The 21,052-nt window shown below is 39.2% G+C and overlaps 1 long non-coding RNA gene across 1 annotated transcript in view; it reads left to right on the top strand.

Moving 5' to 3' along the window:
• The window catches only part of LOC146761959 (uncharacterized), a 115,013-nt gene extending 94,200 nt beyond the window's left edge, over window positions 1–20,813 (top strand). The window contains exon 6 of the long non-coding RNA XR_014942794.1: window positions 14,431–20,813. This is a non-coding gene — a long non-coding RNA (uncharacterized LOC146761959). The remainder of the gene's footprint in view (window positions 1–14,430) is intronic.
• The last annotated feature ends 239 nt before the right edge of the window (window positions 20,814–21,052 follow it).

Below are 21,052 nucleotides of genomic sequence, written 5' to 3'. Positions count from 1 at the left end.
TGGACTGCAGCCCAGTATGACATAGAGCTGGAGTTGCAAGGAAAATCCTGCTCAGCCTCAGTCTGGAACGCATTCTAATTACAGAATATTTGAGAAATGCAGCCACTGACACCTGAGACTTCTGTATAGACTTCTGTGCAATGTTTTTGGGTTTTTTTTGTTTTTTTTGTTTTTGTTTTGTCTTGTTTTCTAAAGCATCACAAATGACAAATTCTAAAGCCAACAATGACAAATCATCTTAAGACGGAGAGTAGCACATCTTTGAAAGAAAGTCAAGCCTTTCCAAATTTTAAGCCCATTCCAAAAATCCTGGTGGCCCTTTTATATTCCCCATAAAATTTCAGCAAAATTCTCAGAGGTCTTTTTTGTTTATTTGCTTTTTAATGAAAACACTGTATTTTCCCTTAGCCTTGATTTCAGAAACGTCTGAATTATTTGTTTCCAAAAAACAAACAAAAAAAAAAACAAACCCCAAAACAAAATAAAACCAAACCACCCCAGAAATTCAGCCTCGGGCAGATACTCAGTGTGGAAAATTTCAGTGCAAATAATTAAACTTTGGCAAAGTTACAAATAACTGAAAACAGAGTCTCATAATGGAAAATTTGGATAACCTTGCTAGGCATGTGTGCATCCAGGCCTGTTATAATGTAATGCCCATTAAGATTTGGAGCAAAAATTCTTCTCATCATCATCAGAGAAAAACTCATCTCATAGCTTTGCAGTCACCACCATTTCAAGTTTTAACTCCAAAACAGTTAGAGGGTGCTTTGAATGCTTTATTTTCATTAAATGGTGGTTGCTCTGTTTATGATTAAATATCTGCAATTATTGCTATATGGACGAGTCCATCCAGAGATCCTGAGTCAGGTCTCACAAAATCAGAGTGATTTAAGATTTATGAGAATGAACAAGCATTGAAGAAAAGTGGCATGTTCTTCTACAAGTTCTGAGCTTTAGGGGTGTTTTTCTAATATAATCAAGTCCTCTTCAAGTCCATAATTGCAAAGGCAAGAAACCTTGATTTCCGTATTATCGATACTACAATATGAAGTTTAGCCAGGAGCAGACACTTGAGGATAAATACAGAACATATTGGCCATTGTCATAATGTTGGGCTCAGAGACAAACGCAATTGCTAGTTCTTTTCCCATAGCATTTATTATGGACTCGGAGGCTGGGTACTGACTGATCAGCTGATGCCCTGCTTCTGCTTGTCAAGATGCAACAAGTCTCTAATGCATTTGAGCCTTGTTTTTTCCTTAACAATGATTAGTTTTGAATTCTGCATTTTTCATACAGTTAAAAAAATAAGACAGTTGCAGAAAATACTGAATACCACTTGAAAATGAATGAAGCATTTTGAAGGCTCAACATGGGGCTAAAAAAATCCCTTGAAATGTGTCCTTATCTGAAGGAAACCTTAAGTAACACTTGAGCTTCTCTCCTTTGCCAGTAGTTGTATATCCATGGCTGCTACCAAGAGGGATTCTAAACCCAGTAAGACTGTAAAAGCTCCAAGAGTTACTGACAGATTTCATATAGGTCAAAGGAAATGTGATTGTAAATGAAAAGATATAAATTTTTATATATTTATATATTTAACTGGATTTCAGCTGTTTTCTGGGAGAGCTTTTTCAAGGTAAAGATAGCCAACAGAACCCAACAGAAAACCAGAGCTGAGTAAAACACACAGTATTCACAATTCTTTGGAATGCTGTGGTGGGTCTTTGGAATGTGTGCTGATGTGGGTGAGTTACTTATGTTTTATATATATCAAATGGCATTTTCCCCCTATCTTCTGTCTAGTAATATGTTACAAATACATGATAAAAATGTTCTTAATGTTAATAATATTTTAAACATTCGTACACTTCAAGCTGTGTTTATAAGATCTTTGTAAATAGAAACAATACTAATAATTAAGGTTTCTGTTAGACATATTGTTACTGCCTTGAGGGTAAAATCACATCTTGTAAGTTAATGACAAAACTTCACTGACTTCAACAAGGTCGTAGTTTCATTCTGCATATTGTGAAGTCAGTTCTAGTCACACAATAATTGAAGTTAACTTCCAAAATAGAAAGCTTTTTCTTGCAATAGAATAATCAAATCAAAATTCAAGATTTTTTTTCAGACACTTAAGGACGGTCCCTTTCTGTCTGGGACAGTTTCATTTCTCTGAGACAGTGGTCAGGCACTGGAACAGGCTGCCCAGGGAGGTGGTGGAGTCACTGTCCCTGGAGGTGTTCAAGAACCATTTAGATGTTGTACAGAGGGATATGGTTTAGTGACAAATACTGGTGATGGGTGGATGGTTGCACTGTATGATCTTAGAGGTCTTTTCCAACCTTAGTGATTCTGTGATTGTGGAGTAATTTGGCACAGAAATGTTAGAAGATCCAAACAGATTCACCCGAATCACTAAATACTGACAGTTATGTAATAACTGCATCAAATGTCTGGAACATCAAAGTACCAACACAGAGGAGTGGCTGTTTAGTGCTGTAAAGGTCACTGCGACTGGAGCATGAAGATTTAAATTAAATGACAGTCTACTAAAGGTAAATGTTAGGACATTTCCCTGATCATGAGATCCACAAAGATTCCAAGGAAACCAGTAGACATTTAGCTTTTCCATACTTCTAGGTCTAAGTTCAACAAAACAATATGCCGGGAGGTTGCAGAGAAGTGACTGAATGGAGCCTGCATTGATTTGTAATTATAAAAATTTTGCTAATGCAATCCAGGAAATATGCTTTTTTTTTTTTTTTTTTCTTTTCCTTTTTTAACTTCCTCTAAAGGGCTTAGTTAAGAGAGATATGAACTGCCTTTGGATTTGTCTTGATACATTGAGATTGAGGTGAAGCTAACTAGGTAGGGAAAGCCTCTAAGGCAATAGGGTGACAGAAACTGTAAAACTGAATAATTCTGAGTCTTACAACATTAACCCTTCGATATTTGGATCATAGTACCATGTACTTCATCATCTGCAGCAGGACAGAAGGTGACAGCTCCTCAGATGAGATGCAGATCACTTAACTTCAGTAGCCTGAAACACAGACAGCTGCATCTGAACTTATCACCTTAAGTTCCATTTACTGTCAAGGGAAAGAGATAAACATCTTGTGAAACACAATCCATTTCATCTGAAAAAATCCAAAATAAGGCAAGAGAATGGCTCTGGAGGTGAATATTTCTTGCTGTTTCTTGTAATGGCTGTCTAGAACAAATAGCCAACATGGATGACATAGATGAAATGATTTCCTTCTTTTTGTCTGGGGTGGACATCAGTACACATTTATTTGTCCAAACTGCTGAGAAGGTCTGTAATGATTGGAAGAGTATCAGAAATGCAGTTTAGAGATTCTGCAAATTAAAGTTCTGTTCCTGCAGGGGTGGGACACTGCAGGCTCCAGAAATTCCTACATTCTGTCCTAGTTTGAAGTGCATGTCATGTTCCAACACAAAGCAAATGCTTATTTTTAACTCCCTCAAATGTTTCAGCCATATTCTAGCTGGGTCCTGCTGCTAACATAATTAAGATCTCCCACCCTGAGACCAGCTCTTCTCAGTGGTCTGTTACAGGTGGCTTTCAGCACACCAGGTAACAGTGTGCTGTTCTTGTGCTTTATTTGTCTCATAGTCCTCTTCTTTCATTTATGCATGTAGAAGAGGAAGCCCAGTGTCCTTAAGCCAAACTGCACCATCACCCTGGTGAGTCTAAGGGTGAGTCTCCATACTGTAGCTGTGGAACTCCATTGATAGCAGCTTGTCTTGTTGGTCTTGCTCTGTTCCTCTCTCCCCCAGTTGTTGTATGTGATAATAAAGATACTGCCTCAAGTGTGACCTGACACAGACGACTGACACAAGGAGCTCTTTCATTTCTTTCATAACTAATTTTCCACTGGATCAGCCAGTTGAACTGACTACCTTGTGTTTACACTTCCATTAGGTATGTTATGCAGGAAGCATGGCCACATACTGGTAGTGGTACGGGACTCTTTCCATCCCTTCCGCTGCATCTTTGCATCATCTTAAATGCAGAATAAAATAGAAATGACTTCAGTACCACTGTTTGTCTGGGTGGTTATTAATCTGTGTGAACAGAAGGTTTTTAATGTACATAACTGTTTGTTGGTGTCCAGTTAATTGGGCTTAGTTTACCTTTATAAGTGAGTTTATATTGCTAAGGAAAATCTTCCAAGTCTGGTGTCACTTGAGATAGGAAGACATTACCAAAGTGATGGGTCTTACTTGCAGCTCTGCTATTGTACTGTTTTATGCTGTAGGATAGTATGAATTTTGTTGTGCTGTTTTGTTGTTGTTTTCCTCCAAATGAGAGTAAAAATACCACAACATTGTGGTTCATACATGAGTTGTAGCGCTGCCCTGGCCAAGCTGGGTAAGTTCGCAAGCAGTAACCAAATTCAGAGTGATGACTGGAATTTTCCTTGCAGTTTCAGCTGCATGCTGCTCTTTAACTTCCTGTTCCAAAATAGAGAGGAATGTTGCTATCAGCATCTAGACATTTATTGCTTCCTTCCATAGCAGCAAGCGCAATTCACTTGCAGGCCTCAAAATATGCAGCTAGCCCCTAAAACTGATAGCATTTCAGTAGATGGATGGTTTTTAATGATTGCACCCATAATGCAGACCCTTTTGGCAACAGGAAACTTGCTAATGCAATTTAGTATTATCTTTCACAGCAGGAGTTCCCCTCAGGGAAAGACTAGTGTTTATTGTAATGCTTCAATTTCATGAGGTACCTTAAGAAAACTGAATTATTAGGGATCAGAAAGATGTTAAAATCTTAAAACCAGAGTGGGCAGCTTGGTCTGGACTGGCAATTACCTGAAAGTGCATCTCTGCCTGAGTTTCCTACTCTGTGTAGAATTTTCTGAATTTTTAACATGATTTTTAATTTACTTCCTGGAAGCAATCTTCAAAAATCAGAGTGCTTCAAACATCTCATCTTTAAGCACTCAAAGTCACTGCTCCTGAATGCTTTGGCCTTATGGTAATACCACATATATAAGTGGAAATGAAATGAGTCTGCGCAGATTTGCTGCATTCTGCTCCCACTTCATTGTCCCAATGCCAGAACAGCCAGCCACAAATTGATTCCACCAGCACTGAAGGAAGTATTATGTATGAAAAAGGAAATTATGTCTAAAGTTTGTGAAAGAGCCTTAACTCAGGATTTCCTGTACTTTTAGTTTTTGTGTTATTTAGGAATGAGAGTCAGCAACCCTAACACCATCTTAATGTAATTTTGTGTGCGTATGCTGGAATTTCCCTTGGCTTTTTGGAATGCAAGTGAAGTCAACACATGGACCCAGATGAAATGTAGTTGAAGAAAGATTTTTATTTAAGTAAATACTGTCAGTTGTAAATGTTTACGTTTTTGTTCATAGAAAAGAGATGAATAATGTATTTATATGCCAAATGCATCCTTCTCTACCAACCAACAAGTAGTTCAAGCTCTTTCTGGCATCATCTACAGAGGAAAAAGAGCAGGGGAATTTCCTCTAAGAAACCTCTTTGGTCTAGTCCACCACCAGTTTCTATAGAGACCGTATTCTCAAAAAATCATCCTCATTTATAGCTATAAATAACTCCCACAGTTCAGTGCAAAAGAAGAGCTTAGCCACTGAACATGCTGGGCATAAGTTGGCCATTATTTTTGGAGAAATGGAGATCCAAGGTAGATCAAACGTTTGTGTGCAGTTGTCAATGAGAATTTTTATAACCATTGGAGGTGGAAAAGACATGCAGAAGCAGCTTGTTAATGACACAATTTCATACTGGGAAGATTGTATCTGTTTCTGACATCCCAGGGAGGAATATTACTGCAAAGTGAATGCGGAATTGCATGCTACATGCTAATGGGAGAACAAGTACTGCCTTAACCTGTCTTTCCATCCTGTTAGTACAGCCCCTTCACAGAGTTCCTTGGGCACATTGGTTTATATTGCTTTGGCACTCTGCAAAATCATTCATCTATTTTTCTTTGTAATGACCATGTAAGAAAAAAAAATATTGTTTCTGCCTTTCTGACGGGGAAACAAGTCCCAAAGCAATAAAGAGTTTGATTTTTAAGGTTTGTTTAGAAGCTTAAAACTGTTCAAGTGCTTATAGATGCAAGAAAACTATGAGGAAGTGCAGACTCTAAGTGGAACATCCCCTTATTCCCACCCTCTGCCTTGGTTTCCGTGGGAAGGCTGTCTGTATAGAGATTGAGAGCCCTGGAGTGCATTGCTCTGCAGTCTAGACATGGTCATAGGCACAGAGTCAGGATATTTGAAAACACCAGGTGCTTAATTCCGATTATTCTCTGTGGCAAACAGGCCCTTAAGTGTCTCTGGAAAGCCTACTGACTACTTACCTGCATTCTTTAACAATTCTGCCTCTAATGCTCAAGATCACAGAAGTAGCCTGTGGCTACCATACCAACCACTGGCATATTCTTTCTTCTATACCCATAAAGACTTATTAGAATGGGGAGTAGACAGTTTTCCTGACTGGGCAAAAATGAGGTGTGAACATCATTATGTCAGGAGGGACTGGGGCTTCAGGCAAGACTTAGGTACCAAGCAGTGTTTGCACAACTGAGTATTCAGTAAGTTTATGAACCTAGTTCTGTCATACTGTCCCCCGTATACAGTCCTGTAAATCCTAAATGGTACAGAATTTTTGGTGTGTTGGTTTCCTCACAGCAAAATGCTTTACATTTCATTGCATATCCACAGTAAAATATTTTCCTTGACAGATGCATTACTGCAAATGAAAAATTACGGGGAAAATGTAAATGCTTAATTGAGGCAATATAAATTCAATACATGCGCTTTATGGTAGATATCATCAGTGTATGTGTGTGGATAAGTCTACAGTTCAATACATTTGAATGTATTAAAGTAAGCTTTGTTGTGAACTGCAAATTAAGGAAAAAAACCCTGCTGTCATTGGATATTGCTAATTTTCATAAAACTGAAAAAGAAATCAGTGGAAAGGCATCCTTTTCTAGACACAGATAATGGGAAATTTTGATAGGCTTCCTTCAGGAAAATTTCACTGCATTGAAAAGAGGAGTCTCATGTTTTGAAATGAATATAATCACCCATTTTTCCCCAGAATTACAATTACATAACACGTTGGAGACCAGAAGTCTTCACCTAAATTTCTGTGTGAGCATCTTCAATGCAGAGCACATCCTGGAAGTTAAGATGCTGATGCAATATTTGACATGGACCATGTTTTACCCTATTATATTTGTTTACTAGGACTCAGACAGGAGTGTCAACTGTCAGTGCAGCACAGAGATGCCCAAATAACAGTTACATTGCCTGGTTTGAATATGAGAATAATTTTGGCCATGGCAATATGAATTAATTCACGCTGCTTCTTAGCAGGGAAATTTAGCCTTCATGAGCTCCATGCTGCTGCAATTTGTTGTGTTTTTTTCTGGCATTCAGAGTATCTCTTTTAACACTAGCTTGACAACACTGTGCTTGATTACAAAGTGCTGAAATCTAACTTTCATATCATGCTTTGTAACCTGAAAAGGTTTCTTTGTTCTGTGTGAGTTATGTTTTATGGAGCACTCACAGTCATATGTTTCTCTGCAGTATGGTGTGGCTGTTTTGGATGCTGCTTCACTTAGGCAGTCATAGTTTTCAGCTACAAAAATAGCTATGACAGAAATCACTGTTTGCATAACTGAATTGAAAACAACATATTACTGATAAAGTAGTACACAAATACTGCAGAATACAATGTATGAAAAGCAAAAAATATCTGGCTTAGTGTCTTTATAATAATATAACAACAAGTTCTGTGAATGGTAGGAGCCTTGTTTCTTGCATATTTTTGTATCCTGGTTTGATTCTCGGGTACCTAAGAAGGTATGACCTCCAATTACCTAAGGGTGAAGTAATTCTATGGATAGGGATGTAGTAATGGCTGAACTCATGTTCTGTTCTTTCACTCAGCAAGTGTTTCTTTTCTGTTTGCCTGTTTTCATTAAAGGGTATTCATTTCTGTGATATCACCTTTCTGAAGAACTTGGTTGAAATAGTCAGCAGACTCAAAATTCACACAGACAGGAAGAAATGGATACACACATGTAAACACATACTCTGTGTTACCTATGAACCTCTTACCTTAAGAAACCGGGCAAAGAACAGTAATGCTCATTAATGAATGTAATGAACCCCAAAACAAATTAAAGCCTGGTTTGGTCAAGGCAGCAAATCACTTCCACCACCATTTTATAGGAGTCAAGGCTAAGTGTTAACTAAATACCCATCACAATCTGTGAGTCAAATATGTCAATGCCTGAAGTGTTTCACATGGAAATATTTTTGCCAATACTGAAAATATTAATTTAGTTTTCCTGTAGAATAATCTTTATAATTTTCAGCTGATCTCATCAGTTTAAATATTACCTAGAACTCTGTGGCTTTTTAATTATGCCCTTGCAGTTTTAATTAGTGTGTATGTAGCTGTGGGAGGTCTTTCATCCTCATTTATTATTTCCTTTCAATTTCTAAGAAATATGTACCCATTAATAGCATTTCCAGCTTTTCATTCACAAAAGAATCATTTCCAGAATCGATATTGACACATCTACTGGGCACTAACTCTCTCATAATAGGCTGGGATCTGATCATCAGCTCGAGTCATGAGCATGAGGAACAAGAAGCAGATGCAGCACCACTTCACCACTCCAGCACAAATAAGAGCCATACTCCCACTGCAGCCTCAGTATATTCGAGCTGCCAGGAAGGAGGGCAGAAAGATGAGATATACAGCTGTGCCAGTTCACTTGGTTCATTTGGGGCTGAATAGAGGTTCTTTAGTCAGGAGAAAATGAGGCTTAGAGGAGAACTTATACCTCTTTACACCTACTTCAAATGAGATTGAGTGTGGGGGGATCCGTTCATCCAAGCAAGAAGCAGCAGTAAGACAAGAAGAAATGGCCTCAAGTTCCATGAGGGATAGTTTAGGCTCTATATTAGAGGAAATTTCTTCACTGAAAAGGTTGTGAAGCAATGGAACAGGCTTTTCAGGGAAGAAGTTGAGTCACTGTCCCTGGAGCTATCTAAAAAGCATGTAGAATAGGTGCCTAGGAACCTGGTTTATAGGTAGACTTGGCAGTGGTAAGCTAGAGTTAGATTTGATGACTTAGGCAGACCTTTCGATCTTTTCCAGCCTAAATAAAATAAATTCTAGATGGGACTGGTATAATTTTTCATCTTATTCCCTGAATTTCCAATATTCTATCTTTTATAATAGACAGAGCCTCCGTGGGCCACTCTTTTATTGGCCACAGATGTCTCGTATTGAAACAGGTGTTCCTAGGACGATTAGGTCAGATTAACTTTAGGTTCAACACCAGCACTGCACAAAACTTGTGTGTAGCTAATCTCTGGTAAAGTGGGCTTAAAATAAAATACAGTATCAAATTGATTCAATCCTTCAGCTCACGGCTTTTAACCCACAGGTTCTTGCACCTCCCTTGTGCTAGCTGTGGCACTTGTGAAATGTGAACTGGACAGACTAAATTCAGTAACCCAGAAGAAAAAAAAACACCAGGGAAGCAATTTTTTTTTTTTCTAAGGCTAGTGAGTTGAATCATCACCAGGAAAGGGAATGAGAAGGTGGCCAGAAGCAGGGTCAGGGAAGACTGGTAGCTAGATTGCCCCTTCGCTAGCCATGAAACCTTAGGTTTTCCCTATCATATTCTTTGACTGGCAGATTCTAAGCATTATGGCAATGAAAGACATTTAGCAGGAAGAGGGAAATCAAAAGCTGATAAATAAACAGGTGTCTGAGCAGCAGACACAAATGAAGCTTTCTTTGGATTTGTATATCAGGATTGGTCTTAGATGTGTATTCTGTCAAGTCTACCTGGCTTTGTGCTCACATTTCCCCTTTCCTTCAAGGGAGGGATTTATAAGGGTCTGTCTTTCTTGCCTAGTCAAGTCTTTGTTGCAAACTTTGCAGGAACCTAGTATCTGCCAAAAATATCTATCCCTGTGAAAAACTTGACTGAAATAAATCCTCTAAGTTCTTACAGGACACTAATTGGCAAGAAGCATACCAGCTGAGACAGAAGGTAAAGTAGCATAGGACATATTTTCTTAGTAAGAGAAAGAAAAGTGTCACATTGTAATGTTCCGTTAAAAAAATAAATAAATAAATTAAATTGCAGTTTTCTAAATCATTAGTCAAAATATACTGACCGACATATCGAGACAACCATTCAACATATATTTTATACCTTTATGGATCTCAGGGCCTCACAGAGAGCACTAGCACATAATTTACTCATACATTAAGTGTAAGAAAAAGAAATAACGTGCATACCTTTTCAGGCAAGCAGCTTAGTAAAGATAACCCGAGATACAATTCCACCAAGGCCTGTCACCATATGGGTTGTAATTCTAATTTACAGCAGCAATAGCACACCCTGCATGAGCCTCACTTGATTCAATAACATTCTATTATTTCTAAGAGCTGCACAGCGAACCTTTATCAATCTCCCAATACTAAATATATCAAGATGTGACAATCACCCCTTTCCTTATGGATTAAATAACGATTTGAAATGTCATATTTGGATGTAGTGAGCAACATGCCTGCTGCCAACCACTGACAGCAAACTACAGTAGTTAATATGACTCTATGAAACATCTGAAAGCAAGCAAGCTTGAAGCATGAGCGTAAAGCATCTTTGAGGCTTCACTTATGTGTTTCAGTGAATTGTTCATATATACATATTAATATTTCAAGTTATTTTTATTTAAAACTATCTTTCCATGTGGTAAAAACTAGATAAAGAAATGCTTAGACACCCTCTTGTTAATGAATTACCCTCAATTGAAATTCCTCTCACAAATATTCTTATACAGAGGAAACATTTTTCCCCTCATAAACTTCACTCCCATTAGAGAACACTTTATATCTTGCCTGCAAAGGAAGGATATTTTCAAAGCCTCACAAGCCCTTTCTGATTAAGGTAAACAGTGTAATTACCTATCTAAATATTTAGTGTGCTTCAGTAGGCTGAGTGGCAGTTCTCACATTTAACAGACTTTATTTTACCTGTCCACCTGGCCTAGATTGTGAGTGATACTTCACATTCTTCATGGGAAAGAGATAAGTCATTTAAATGCAAATGATCTCTGCCCATGAATTGGGAAATAAGCTTTGAGGTTTTTCCCCAAATTCTACATTTACTGCTTAGAAGTCAGGGTTTTTTAGAGATCTTTCCTGCTTGGGTGTGTTTTTGAGAGTCACTAAGCACAATTATAAAGGCAGTGTCAGCTTCAGACATTAGGTTTTATTCAGGTAGGGTATGCTTAGCTGGGAATTGCATTTATCACCTGGGGCTAGAATGAATGTTCTGTATAAGGGAAGGGAAGGGAAGGGAAGGGAAGGGAAGGGAAGGGAAGGGAAGGGAAGGGAAGGGAAGGGAAGGGAAGGGAAGGGAAGGGAAGGGAAGGGAAGGGAAGGGAAGGGAAGGGAAGGGAAGGGAAGGGAAGGGAAGGGAAGGGAAGGGAAGGGAAGGGAAGGGAAGGGAAGGGAAGGAATACAGTCCTATAGGCATAGGTTATTATGGTAGAAGGGGTGGACATATGGAAGCCAATGGAGAGATTACCTTTCCTTGTGCTGACAAAGGGTTCCCCGGCTCCTTTCATGTCCTAATGGATTTGCCTTTCTACAGGTACCCTAATGTTTGCAGTGACCAAGCCTTGTGTTTCTTCATAGTCATGACAGAAATTGCATCATTAAGCTGTAGCAGTCCTCCACTGGATGTTAGTGTGCTCAAAACAAAGTCAGCAAAAGAGAATGGATTTACATGTCTCAGCCAATTCTTTACAAAATCTGGTGTGGGGTTGGTAACTTCAGGGAGAGAGGTGGAACACAGAGCTGGGGGCAGTAATTTCTTAAACTGCAAAAGCAAAAGCTAGATTTGTCAGAGCTTGTTTGACCATGCCCTAACTACCCTTTTTGAAGTGCACAACTAAGCTAAGAAGAGACAGTGGTGCCCATTAAAAAAAGTCTTTGAAGATACCTTTAAAAACAAAGCCAAGTCAATTATATGACTATGCATTTGTGTGAAAAAACAGCTGATTTCATCTCTAAAATTACAGGAGAACCTCAACTGTAAATAGTTACATGTATCAGAAACAAATACTGCTTTGGCCAAAATATATATACATATCCTACAAACTGCTAAGAGATCTCATCCTTTGGATTACAGGCCACCAACTAAAATTCATCATAAGTCAGTAACAAGATCCCTGAGGAACTTCAGCTGATCTGCTGATTTTCTATAAACCAACATGAAACAAGCTAATAATTTCCAGTCAAGGACTAATGGGTAGATATTGCCAGCACCAGATTCTTCCTTTCAGCCCCAAATAGATGAAGGAGTACCACCCGCTATTGTTGTGTGAAGTAAAAGCTGTATTTCTCATCATAACATTGCCTTTGTCCTTTGTGGAAGTCTGTTCACGGAATCAGATGAAAAGATGTCACTGGTTCTGTGCAGAAAGTTCTTGTTCCGTAAATGAATAATTCAATTTTCAGTCTTGTTAATCCATTGCCTTTCAGGATCATTAAATTAAGTTTCAATCAAGTATTCCTGAAGTCATTTCACTGTTTATCTTCTTGTTTTCTACTCCATTAAACCACAGCACCTATAGAAATGCTTAGAAAGAAAATTTCTAAGTGCCAAGTTCTATTCTGAATTACTGGAGAACTGTTGGGCACAAACATAAACAAGATTTTTGTGACACCTATTTTTTTCAGCTTCCTCACACTATAAATAGGCACCTTTTTCAAAATCTCTCAAAAGTAGTAATGTTCTCTACGTAAACGTTAATCAGCTTATGCAGTGTATCATCCTCATGTCCCTTTAATGAGATTAAGCTCATCTTGCTGAGTGCAAGGTTTCCTGCTGTGCTCTATTCTTCTTGCTGTTTCTATCAGAGGAAGACCCCACCCTTCCTGTGTGAAGTATTTTACAAACACATAAAAAAGATAATACCTGCCCTGACAGAAAAATTCCCTTCACTGGCTCTCTTAACGTCTCAGGGCAAGGTTCTCTGTACTTCCTGAAGCAACAAAGTGACTAAAGCTGCCAAAATGTGGAAGTACCTTTCCTAACCTGTCACTCCTCTTCTTTCAGGACCACAAATGGCATTAAATGCTTGTAAACCAAGACTCAAAATATAAGCAGTACGAGTATCCCTGCCCTCTTTAGCACATCAAAGGCTGACAGCACACTGTATTTCTTCAGTCCACTGAGCCATCTTTACCAACCCCTATCAACTTCTCAGTTGTGCCACGATCACTATTTCTGGAAGTGTAAGGTGACCTAGTCAAGGAATTTATTTTAGTTAGATACAGCTTTCTCCAGTGTTCTTTTGCCAGCTGGCATCACACAGCCTCACTAAGACCAGTATCAGCATAAGCAAGTGTGTCGTGCAAGGATGCAGGGAGAAGCAGTGGATGCCTAGATTATTGCTGTGGCTGAATAAGTGTCAGGTCCCCTCATACTATTCCCTAACACTATCTATCTTCAAAATAGAGTAGTGTATCTAATTCTCAGACTTTAGTTCACCATACCTTTAGGCAAAACTGGCAATTAGATGTAAAAAAAAAAATAATTGTGGGTTTAAGAGAAAGAATAGAAGTAAGATGAAATCATCCCTATTGATTCTGCAGTATGTGTGTGTACATCGGTGTACACACATACATATACACATAAGGAGCAGCCTAATTCTTAACCATTAGCCGTTCTCTGCTGATCACCTTGAAGAGCTACAATGCAAGCAAGGCTTTATGCTCTACAGTTCCTCTGTCCCCTTGGGTTTCTAGTAGAAGGAAAAGTAAAAATGAATAGGGAGAAAATGTTGCTTCTTTGTCTCCCCTGCGGATGGCTTTAAGAATAAGCAAAACGGTCTGTTTCCAAAGGCTCCAGCCATGGCTCCACTCCCTGCTTTGCCTTTGGAAAGCTGAGTAATCTGCTGTTGCTGAGATCGAGATGTTCAGGAAGCAGTTACTGTGGTGACCTCTGCCCACAGCAAGAGATCTATCTCCCTCCCCATCCATAGGCTTGCTGCTCCCACTGTCACCACTCAGTAGGATTTCATCCTCATGTTCCAGCCTGCCTCTTTCCCTCTCCTCTTTTTTCTAAATGAATTCTCCTCTACTTTAGTCTAGGAAAGGCAGTGATGAACGGTACTGACACCCTTTGTTTAAATAACAATTAGTATTCTGAGACCATCTCTTGGAGGCTGATGACGTACAAGCATGTCTGCATAAGGAAAAAAATGATATTTGTAAGAAATATCACCCTCATATCTTTTACACACATAGTGCAAAATGCTTAAGCACTTTCCTTCTTTTTCACAGGTATTGGGGAAACTTGTATTAGAGCACGGAAGGCAGTGAAGCTTGAACTAAAGATCTGAAGCACTTTGCTGTGTCATCTATCTTCATTGTCCCTTCTGGGAGCCACAGAAATGGTACACACCCGATCTGGGAACCAAAAACACCTAGCAACTGCAGCCTGAATGAGGGCTCGAAATGCTCTGCCATTTCATTTATCTTCTCCGTCCCTCCTGGCAACCAGAGAAACAGTGGCTGAAGGCACACCCCACCCAGAAACCAGAGACAGCAAGTGCTGTACCCTGAGCAGAAGCCTGAGAGCAAGCCATTCCATTCATCCACTGCTTCCTGTCTGCAGCACTGTACCTGGCACAGGAGTCACTTAGGTAAACAAATGGCCTCTGTAACTCAGAAAAATGACGTAAGCTCTCCATACTGATGAGAAACGCAGTCTGGCTCCATGTCCACAGAGCAGCTCGTGCTTCCCATTTGTCGTGAGCCAAGTTATAACCTTGACTTGCTGCACACGTCTGTATAAATGCACCCCATTTGTGGTCTGTCAGAAATCTAGGTTTTGTGCAATCAATTACCTCAGCAATTAAAGAAGCAACAAACATTTCTTTATGCGCTTTCGGTGGGAGATGAGAAATGTACTCCCCCCAAACATCCTGTTAAAAGCGTGTTGGTCTGCGTAGGCATATCACCAGTATGAAGTCTAATCACCTGACTATTTATTTTCAGAATATGAAAACTAGGAGGACAGAACTTCTAGAAATTCTCACAGAGTAAATATGAGGTAAAGAGATATTTTTCTTCCAAACAAAGCAAAGTCTTGGGCTCAAGTAGGGAGTGTACTAAGGTACAGATTAAAATGCAATTGTACTTTTCCAGACAAGTCAACGGATTTGAAGCTTAGTGTTCATTCCTCACTTTACCAAGACTAATATTTGGAGTAGAACGTAAACTACTTTCTGAATACAGGGTTGGGTTTCCATCATATTATTCAGAAAAACTAGCATCTTAGCCTATGATTACACTTATTTTAGTAGTTCTGGGTTTGTTTTATTTCAGAAATTATTTATTTTTATTTAGTTTACTGTTTAATGAACTTATGTATCATTGCTTTCAGAAAATTTATTTTGGCTTTATTTTTACTATTCATTTTACTTTTCTTTTCCTATATTTGTATATATATCTAATTTAGCGTTAGACTGTGAAAATAAATCACTGTATATTTCTACTATATACTTACTAAAACCTTCTTTCCTTGAGCTGGTAATGTTATGTAATGCATAAACAAAGGAAGAGAGCATAAAATCAGACTGACAGCACAGCTGTTCTCCAGTATTTGAGATGGGACTAGCAAACCATCCTCAGTTCCAGTGGTCTGCAAGCACTGAAACCAAGAATTAATTTGGTGACAGTGAAAATGCAATTCATTTTATCGTGTACTGAAAAGATCTACCAGTCTACATTGTGTAACTTGCCGATAGAGATCAGAGGTTGTCCATCACACCATCTGCCTTTCATTCAGCAGGCTTCCAATTTCCTACAGACAGTAGAACAGCTGGGAACAAGCCAGCCTGGAGGCGTAGAGCTGGGTGCTGTCAGCATATTGCTAGCATTGTAGCTCAGGGCATTGCACATTCTTTCCCAGAAGTCTTGTTGAAGTGCTCTTGAATAGGAGTGGCGAAAGGTCATGAGTAAAAGGAGTAGCTGCAGGTCTGCCAGGAATGATCAAAGCCATCTTAAAGTGTAAGTGTTTGTCCCTGTGAGGTCTCACAGCCAGGTCTGCAAAACCTCCTCCCTAATCAATGGCATTGAAAGCGGCAAACATGTTGAGTATTATTAGCATGATGCTTCTGACTGAATTAACAATAACAGTAGAAAAGTCCCCGTGTGGCTTTCCTCACATTAAGATGCTCATTAGAGTCTCTAATGGAATGAAAAGATTTGTCAAAAATTGCCTTTTCAAGTTCCTCTTATCAATATTGGCAAACAAATCCTTTTCTCACAAAGACATTTTTAATGTAATTCCAAACCCAGATTGGAAACATAATAGTTCGTTAGAGTTTACAAGACTTGAAAGATTTTGACAAGTCTTTCCAAGATTTTTAATTAGAAATGCTCAGAAAACTGCAAAATGTGAAATGAGTGAATTTCAAATATTTCCAAACAGAGAACAAAAATGTTTTGAAATTTCTGATAAGCAGGTTTACAGCTTTTGATAAATTCTAATATTGAAGTTTGGTCTCCTAGAAGGGCCTTGGTCTGCTACTGTGCATTTTGCTGACATTTTATCCTCAGGTCAGTGCTTCCATTGTTGCTGCAGCTAAGACAACTGGAAATTGGAAACCCATTTGTCAAGTTGCTTACTAGAATAAAAATACAAGGAAGCTTCTATAGCCAGTCTTTCCATCTTCCCAGTGAAAGTGAGCTCATTGATTTCTCCATGGAAGTGAATACCAAAGAAGAGCATTGTCCAGTGGTCAGAGTACAAGACTGGAAGTGAAAGTAAATGCTTTCTCCTCTTAGGCATGCCATTAGCTAAGTGAGCAAGTATTTGGCAAAGGCAAAGTTCATTCTTTGCTGTGCCTACCCACAAAAACTTCACTTTACTCATGTATATTGCAGGGTGTGAAATACCTGGACATACACGTGAAGTTGTAGCAAAGGATTCCTTTGCCTAAGGAAATAATGTCTGTATGGCTGAGATTTCTTTCATTTCATATTTACTTTCTTCACTTGATCAGGAACTTTGTATTTTACAAGATTAAGAGCGCTTGTAGTTACTAAGTTACTGAAATTTCCTGAAAATTGTCAAATAAGCCCAGGGAGATCCAAATTGGCCCTGCCAACCTCTTCTCACTACACCTTCTGGGAAATACTGCAGTATAATAAGCTGTTTCTTCCTGGCTTATAAAAATTTACAGGAGAAACCAATGGAATCTGTGGGGATGCAGATGGAGAACTCAGGGGAGTCAATTAAGGAAGCTGGGATTTCTGTCTTTGTTTCTGAAAGGGGACAATTGCATAAGAGAGCAGAGTTCACTGAGTCCACTGTTTATGGAATAGCTTATTGTTATTAATGGATTGTGATCTATCAATAGCATTAAATTCAAAATTAGTGTCTTTATGTTCTCTTGTTTTTGTATTATAGGACTAGATGAAAGTCATTGTGTTGACGTAATGTGCTCTTAAAAATTGTTTCTGCATGTAATCTTTTCTAGTTCATGTCTGGAGCACTGACTGAAGTTATCACATTTTACCTAAGTTGGCAGTAATCTCCAGTAGAAAACTGGCAATTCATTAGATTACATGTTACTTAGCATAATAAACTTTACCCTGAGGAAAGGACGATGTTTTAGGGACAATCTGCCAAGAAAGTAACTCCAATTTAAGTTAAGGTAATGCAAAATTTGTGTAAATACTAGTTTGATTTTCTGTGATTTTAATTTATTTTAAATCACTTGGGACCAGCATGTACCTGACCAACATATAATGTCCCTGTAGCAGTTTGCACTCAGTTAAATTGGCTTTAAACTGTCTAAGCAGTGAAGTTTTTTAGCATGTACAGATACAAGGGATTTTCTGGCAAACAATCTAGAGCAACTAAACATGTTGCCTAAATTTGTCCCTCTTGAAAACGAAAAGTAAATTAATGTTAAATGAGTTATTTGTTCATCTTTAAACATGAGATAAGGTACAGAAGAGGTACAATGCTAAATAAATGAGTTGTTTGCCTATTTCAGGGTGGGGTGGAGGGAGGAGCAGATAGGATACACATTATTTTAGCAGAGATACCTCTGATTTTCTTAATTGTCCTTATTTCCATCCCTGGTTTCATTCTTAATTTTCCTTATTTCATAATAGTAGTTTAAGCATTTTAAATGTAGTTCCCAGCTGTTGGTGCTAATGTTAGAATATTCTGAAAATACACTGAACTGTAGGGTAGAAGTTAAAAAATTCCTTTGTATTTCAGCACAAACCCAAGCAATAGACTTTAACACTAGAGTCACTACTACTACATCTTAGTCTGATGACAGTGAAATAACATCTTAATTACATTCTCTGAAAAAGAGATCTTCCATGTTCTGACATAATGCAACAGCAATTGAATTTAGCAATTATGACATATCTACTGCATTTTTTAAATTTATTTTTGTAAGCTGTTGAATATTCGGTTTCAGCTCAGTCATAAATGAATCTATCTTGTTTTCTGTTATTTTCCTACCCTTGTACTATTACTTATAATGTATAGTTTCATAGCTGTGTAGAAATGTAAGTTAGGTTACATTAAGAATGAAGATCTAGAAAAATTAAACAATTTGGGATACCTACAGGCTCACAAGGGAGAATCTCCATGCCCCTCATCATCTTTGTGGCCCTGCTCTGGATTATCTCTAGAAGATTCCTGTCTTTCTTGAACAGATGAGTCCAGAATTGGAGACAGCACACCAGATGTGGCCTCACCAGAGCAGCATAGAGGGAAAGAATCACATCCCTTGACCTTCTGGCAATGCTCTTTTAAATGCACCCCAGGATACCATTGGCCTTCTTGGTCACAAGGGCATGTTGCCAGCTCATGGACAACTTGTTGTCCACCATAACACACATGTCATTCTCTGCAGAGCTCCTTTCCAGTGGGTCATCTCCTAACCTGTACTGATGCATGTGGTTATTCCTCCACCCCAGGTGTAAACCTCCATGCTTGCCCTTGTCAAATTTCGTAAGGTTTATTTCTACCCAACTCTCCACCCTGTTCAGGTCTTGCTGAACTCCTCCTAGCTTTGTATCATTTGCAAACCTGTTGAGGGTGCATTCTGTTCCTTCATCCAGGTCACTGACAAAGACCAAAACCAGTATCAAGCCCTGGGGAATACTGCTAGCTACAGGCTTCCAACTAGAATTTGTGTCACTGATCACAACCCTCTGAGCTACATCAGACAGCCAGTTCTCAGTCCACGTCACTGTCCACTCATCTATCCCACACTTCCTAAGCTTATCAATGTGGTTGTTATGGAAGGTAGTGTCAAAAACTTTGCTGAACTCAAGATAGACAGCATTCACTTCTCTCCTCTCATCTACCCAGCTGGTGATGATATCATAAAAGGCTACCAGATTGGTAAAGCATGATTTCCCCTTGGTGAACCCTTGTTGACTACTCCTGGTAACTATCTTCTCTTCCACTTGCTTGGAGATGACATCCAGAATAAGGTGTTACATCAACTTCCCAGGGACGAAGGTAAGGCGGACTGGCATGTAGTTTCCTGGCTCCTCCTTTTTGTCCTTTTTGAATAATGAAGAGACACTGGCTGTTCTCCAGTCCTCAGGTGTCTCTCCCATTCTCTGTGATCTCTCAAAGCACTTGGCAATCTCTTCTTCCAAATCCCTCAGCACTCATGGGTGCATCCATGGGCAGACAATAGATTTGGTTGCATCTGATCTGCCTAGATAACCTCTGACCAGATCCTCCTATAGCAATGGGGAGTCCTCCTTTCCCCAGAATCTCTTTCTTATCTCCAGAGTCTGGGATTCCCAAGGGACAGATTAGCAGAAAGAGTGAAGCAAAGAAGACATTCAGTAACTCCAACTTCTCAGTGCCCACCAGGGCACCCACATGGTTCAGCAGCAGACCCATATTTTCACTTTTCTTCCTATTGCTACTGACATACTTAAAGAAGTCTTTGACCTCCCTTGACAGAATAAATTCGAGTGATCCCCAGCCTTTCTTGTCACATCCCTGCATGCACTGAGAATGTTTCTATATTCCTAACAAAAGGTCAGATCCCTTTTCCACATTCCTTAGACTTTCTTCTTCCATTTGAATTTTAGCTTGAGCTCCTTGCTCATCCATCTGGATCTCCTGCCACCTTTACCTTATTTCTTACTCTGAGAGTTGCACCAATCATGAGCTTGGAACAAGTGGTACTTGAATGTCAACCTACTCTCCTTGGGCCCCCTTACCTTCCAACGCTCTAAACCATAGGATACCTCCAAGTAGATCCTTTAGGAAGTCAAAGTTGTCTCTCCTGAAGTACATCCCTCTACCTCAGTGCCAATTCACACTACCTAGGTGTGTTCCCCACACTCAGTATATTTCTCCTTTGCATGGAGGGAAAGGAAAGGGTGGAGAGAAGGATGGGCATCTACCACTGACACACTAGGCTAACACAGTATAGCTTTGGCTCCCTCTCACTGACTTAGAGTAAATGTTACACACTTTGCATGAGAATTTTGGGAAAAGAGAAGAGGAGAGGAGAGGAGAGGAGAGGAGAGGAGAGGAGAGGAGAGGAGAGGAGAGGAGAGGAGAGGAGAGGAGAGGAGAGGAGAGGAGAGGAGAGGAGAGGAGAGGAGAGGAGAGGAGAGGAGAGGAGAGGAGAGGAGAGGAGAGGAGAGGAGAGGATCAATTGTGTTTTCTTGAGGCACTCCTCCCTGTACTTAGGCTCCCAGGGTTTACCTGGCATTGTTGTTTTTCACTGTGGGGCAAAGACCTAGTAGCAAACTGTCACCTACAGATAGTCTGGGACAATTCTGTTCCCACAGTTGCAGTGCATTTCTTTTTCAGTATCAATAATATCTAAGACCAAGGAAATATATATATATATATATAATATATTTTTTAAAATTACTTAGAAATGCATAT

Source organism: Coturnix japonica, chromosome 2 (genome assembly GCF_054131305.1).
Source record: "Coturnix japonica strain WE chromosome 2, WE-NBRP24, whole genome shotgun sequence".
NCBI lineage: Eukaryota > Metazoa > Chordata > Aves > Galliformes > Phasianidae > Coturnix > Coturnix japonica.
This window is presented reverse-complemented; position numbering and strand designations above follow the sequence as displayed.